Consider the following 6,000-nt stretch of genomic DNA (forward strand, 5'->3'; position numbering starts at 1 on the left):
ATGTAGGATTTCACTATGTGGAACTGTACCTTTTCTAATGATAGCAGAAAACTGTATGTATTATATCCCAGGACTGTAAAACATATAAAATTAGATTTGTGCTCCATGGACAAAGTTTCATGATTCATAAAAGAGTATCTTCACAGTACTTAAGGTTTTTATATACTCTACACTGATCCTTTTTCCATACTGTATTATTATTGAGCACAACATAATTGTTAGTAAGCCTTGCCTTTACATTGGAAAATTCCCAATGCTGAACTTTCTAAACTTTCCTTTCTTTTATAAAGCAAATAAAACTATGATGGTATGTGAATATCATCAGTAGAAAAGTAAGTGAATGCCACCTCTACAATGCTCTGGACCTGCTGCAGTTCTGTGTTCTTTCAGGCATCCTTTCAGGCTGATTGATCTTCTCCTTAGTGCCCAGGTTAGGGTGCCCAGTAACTTCCCTCCAGTCTCCAAGGTTAGCTCGTGGTTGTTTCTTCATTGCAGAAAATAGATTTCTGTATTCTACAAAAAAATAAATGTGATTGGGTCAAGCCTCTACTGTCATAAAGATTTTATTGTACATTAGTCCATATTTCCTCAGAGAATTCCTTAAATATTCAATTAATGGGAGGAAGGGGCTTGGAGGGAGGGAGGGAAAAGAAGGCACTATACAAAAGGAAATGTATTCATTATCTGACTCATGTAATTTAATCCCTCTGTACATTCTCTTTATAATACCAATGTAGACATGGCCACATATTCACCTAACAAAACTAATATGTTACACATATTGAGAAGACAGTATACTCCCAAATAAAGTGTACTTAAATCATTTGCAAAGCCACTCCGGCCTCTTTGCCTCTGCCACTCCTGGTCCTTTTGTCCAAGATGGGGTGCCAAAGGCACTGCCTCCTGGGCTCCAAGACCGCTGCTATGAGGGTCTGTGGGCCACAGGTCAGCATCTCCAACACCAAATTTGCAAAATGGGGCGGGTCAGCGCAGCTTGTTATGGTCCACAATTCTGCTGCAGTGTGAAAAGGAGGAGGGCTGTACATGAGGCCTCTGGTTCCAAGCACCCTGCTAAGGCTAGAATCCTTGGAAAGCCATACAGCAGCAGGGGGCAGCCACCAGGCTGTGAACCTCCAAGCTGGCAGTGGAGACCAGACAGCAAGGCCTCAGGGACCTGGGCACCTTGGCTCATCGCACCACGCCTTGCCCAGTGCCTCGACCTTGCAGCTACTGCCTGAGGTCTGGTCTTTGGGCCCTGCCCAGCAGCTGGGAGTACCAGATGCTACTCAGCAGCCTGAGCCCCCCGCTGCCAGCTGAGCACCCAAGGACTGGATTCTCCACCAGGTCAAGCGCCTCAGGGAGACAGTCAGTGGCTGTACACATGCCGACCTCATCTGGATGGCCTGTGTGAATTTCTGGCTGCCTGCAGGATGAGCAACAGGCCTGGCAGAAAATCCCGGACTGCCAGCGGCTGCCCTAAGCCCCTTCGCTCAAGGTGGAGACCATGCACCTGCGCTTCAGGGACAATGGAGACGATGGCAGGCAAGGAGATGCAGCAGCAGCACCACTGCTACCTCCATGCAGCCGACAGAGCCCCCAGGGCTGCCCGTGACATCAACCCCCTGGGCTGTCTGCTCCTGAACTGAGGCTGCCCATACAAGCAGTGCTCACTTTCCTCTATGTATGCCCTGCCCCTGCCCAATCCCCAGGTGTCACTGCCTCCTCTGCCACCTTTGCCCTGGACACTCAGCTGCCATAAGGGCCCCTTATAGAGTTCATAGTGGTTGAGGACGCTTTTGCAGGACAGCCCCCAGGAAAGAGTGATAGGAGACTTGAGTCTGTGGAAAAAGGTATTCCGCACATATTTTGATAGAATATGAAATCAGATGAAAACAAAAATTATCAAATTTTAAAAAAGAAATTAACCAGGCATCAATGGCTCACAGCTTTTATCCAAGCTCCTCAGAAGACTGAGAGCTGAGGATCAAGAGTGGAAGCCAGCTTGGGTAGGAAAGTCCCTGAGATTCTTATCTCCAATTATCTACAAACAACAGCAGCAGCAGCAGCAGCAGCAGCAGCAGCAGCAGCAGCAGCAGCAGCAGCAGCAGCAGCAGCAGCAGCAGCAGCAGCAAAACCCCACAAGTAAAGCTGTGGCTCAAAATGATAAAGTGTTAGCCCTGGGCATGAAGCTCCAGGACAATGCCCAGGCCCAGAATTCAAGCTTGATGATCCCCCTTCCCCAACAACAACTACAACAACAATAACAAAAATAAAAATTAAAAAAAATATTCCAGTGACATCCTCTAGACCAACTATATGTTAAACATCTTGCATAGTATCCACATGCTCACTAGGAGTGTGCTGTAATATTCTAGGACAGGGTCAACAAACATGTTTTGTAAAGAGTGGGCCATATGGTCTTCAATAATAACTACTCAACTTTGCCTTGCATCATGAGAACATACAAAAGTTGGATGAGGCTATGTTCAAATACAACTTTATTTATAAAACTGGGAGGGTCTCACGTTTGATTACAATATTCGGATTCTTGATTTTAGGTTACAAACACCAGTCCATAGCCAAGATCCAGAATATTCCAGTAGTTTGTTTCATTTATTTATATTAATTACAGAAGATGTAATAATGTAATTTTAAAAAAGAAAGCACTCAATTGCAATACAATATGTTATATTTGATCACCTGAACTGAAAAACTCATCTACTTACAATAGTCAATTGCTAGATTTTTCAGATTTACTAAAAGTAATTTGTAAAGATCTTAAGGTAAACAAAAAAATCTAGGAAACGTTACTCTGACATATTATGAAATATATCCCTAACTCGGTTCTACTTTTCAATAACTTAGAGCAAATTGGGGAATCCATCCAAGAGAGCGAAATTCTGAAGAAAGACTTGTCTTCTACACACTGCACTGCAGCTCCTGGATAAGAAACCAGGGATCACCAAATATCCACACTGCTTTTCACACTGTAATTCCCTCTCAACAGACTACCAGCACATAGAAGAATTTTCACCAGAACCTGAGTGCCTCACTTCTTCTGTGTATTTATATGCACTATTCTAAGGCTTGAAGTCAAAACCTTGGTTCTGTCCCAGAGCTTTTCACTGTAGGCTAGCCCTATACCTCTTCCAGCTTTCTTTGGCAGTGAATTGGAGATGAGAGTCTCACAGACTTTCCTGCCCAGGCTGACTTTGAACTGAGATCCTCAGATCTCAGCTTGCAATTAAAGGTATAATTAAAGGCATGAGCAACCAGTGCCCAATAAACTGCCCTACTTTTCTTGATTGTTTTTATTTTGTTTGAGATCAGGACTTGAATTAAATATTTGACACGTTTTCTCACTAGGTATCACTCTGCCACTTGAGCCATATATCCAGCAATCATTATTTTGAATAGCTGGAAATCATCAAATTTTCTTAATATGGTCTGTACAATTACTGTTGTTCTAAAACTCATCCTAATCAAAAAAGTCTTATTTATGGACCCTAGAGATCATCTGAACAAATTCTCATAATATTGCTTGTAATTGCTTATCACTTTAGGAACATGATTTTTTAAATTATTGTTTTACATAGCAGAGTTGTCATTAAACAAAGCAGTTTATGAATACAATATGCCTTGATCAATGCCACCACTTTCAACATTCTCATTAATCCCTCCCCTTCACAAACCTTCCCACACTCTTCTCAATTAATGGTAGGATATTTACTGGAATCCTCTCTACATTTTCCCCTTTTCCTCCTCTTCATTCTCCAACCTTTCCTCCCTTCACCCTACTTTTGACTACCTATGACCCTATGATCCAGCAACTCTACTCCTGGGGATTTACCCAAAAGATTACAAACCAGGATATAATAAAGCTTTCAGCACAACCATGCTTAGTGAATCAGCCCAAATGCCCCTCAAGAGAGAAATTAATCAAGAAAATGATGAATATTGACCATTTGTAACTCTCATATCTCATTTTTTCTGCTGGTATCCCATTGACATTGTATAGTCTCTGTACTGCAGTGAGCAACACGTAGAAACTGAGGTAAAAGATTTTCAGTGTTATCTGTTAGCCATGGATTCCTTGATGTGAGTTCTCTGCTCACTCTCGTTGTCTGTTCATGCCTTTGAGTGCTAATAAAAATCACATGCATTTTTCTTCCTTTTCAATTCTTTCAAAGCCTAAAAAACTTTGTCTCTTTTGAGTAACTAATTTTAAAGAGAATATCACCATCTGCCACCTCTCCGTGGCCTTGAAATTAAATGTTCAAATGGGACAATGGCTTTTTGGTGAGAGAGGGGAATTTTGTATTCAGAGGGTTTTGTATTCAGAAGATCTGTGCTTGCTAGACAGGACTTAGGTAGTACAACAGCTAGCAGTCAACTCCTTTTGACATACTTCTAGACATTTTGTTTATTTGAGGTCTTGAGCTTTTTGCCCAGGGCTGATCCTAGATTGATTGAGACCTGGCTACCTATGCCTGCCACATAAGTAGCTAGGATTACACATGTGAACCATTATGGCCAGCTCATTTTTTTGAGATGGGTGTCTTAGCAGTTTTTTCTCTGGCCTGGCCTCAGACCATGATCCTGTTTTATTTCTGCTTCCCAATCAGGTGGTATTACTATACTTAATGCACTTGACACCTTCGTAACTAAAATTTCTTCTAAAATTCCAAGCAGGATGTAAGATTTTTCATACTCATTATATGTAACCATGAAGAATACTAAATAAGACATAATAAAGGGGTTATAATTTAGATTATTTTAGTCACAGTGATAAAAATATCTGAACACTTTTTAAAATTTTTTGGAAAGTAGTATCTTGTAGGACCAAATAATGCATCTAACTGTGTTCTCAAGCATCTTTTATTTAATAGGATTCCATCTACTTGGTGCCATTGGTGGTTCATCACTCCCAGGTGTTCTACAACCTCTATTCTCTCATAGAATTTGCTTTCAATATCATCTGTGAAGGTGTTCAGCTAAAGCAACAACTGGCTATCAAAGCCCACTGATTGCTATCCATTCGTTGTAGTGCATCTCCATTCAAAAACTCCTAAAACGCATGCCCAAGGAGCACAAACACCTACATCCTGAATGGAAAACTGTCCCATTGAGTGGATTTCCCCCTAGCAGATGCAATGCTTACAACATTAATCACTGTGAGCAGCATTTTTCTACCTTTTCCATGTCCCATAAGGATGCTGTTTGGAGTGGAGATTCTGGCCATTACACATTTGTGAAAAGGAGGACATATGTCAAACAGACTGAAAAGTTTGAGGGTGTACAAAAATAGATGGATGCTACAAGTCATTGGAACAAATATCAGGACCCCTCTCTGGCCAGGAGTTCCTCTGAGAGTCAGTTGGGAGAGCTTTGCAAGTTTCTAAACTACCTTGAGAGCTCATGGAAACAATATCCTGGGAAACAGAAATGATGTACTCCAGACAGACTCTTTATGCCCTTAAGGAGTGTCACAAATATACAGAGCTTCTCTGTTCCTTGGAGCACTGTCAAGACCCTAGGGAAGCTTGGATAACTCCAACTTCTATACGAATGTGAAAACTGCACAAGGCCAACCTTCTTTTTTTGTGCTTAGTAATTGTACTCTTTTATCCAGGAAAGACCTGGCATTTCCTATGCAGACATCTGAGGGGAGCATAAACAAGTGTTAGGTGTTTTGTTACTAAAGCTTGCATAGATTTTTTTGGGGGGGTCCGGTCATGGGGCCTGAACTCTGGGCCTGGGCGCTGTCCCTCAGCTGTTCAGCTCAAGGCTAGCACTCTACTACTTGAGCCACAGTGCCACTTCTGGCTTTTATTTTTTGCTTATGTGGTGCTGAGGAATCGAACTCAGGGCCTCATGCATGCAAGGCAAGCGTTCTACCACTGAGCCACCTTCCCAGCCCTAGATAAGTTTTTTTAATGTGTTGATTCTGGGGTTTGAACTCAGGGCCTCAGCATTGAGTTTCTTTTTCTCCAAGGCTAC

This window comes from Dipodomys merriami, unplaced genomic scaffold (genome assembly GCF_024711535.1).
Source record: "Dipodomys merriami isolate MVZ:Mamm:240054 unplaced genomic scaffold, mDipMer1.0.p SCAF_73, whole genome shotgun sequence".
In the NCBI taxonomy this organism is placed as follows: Eukaryota; Metazoa; Chordata; class Mammalia; order Rodentia; family Heteromyidae; genus Dipodomys; species Dipodomys merriami.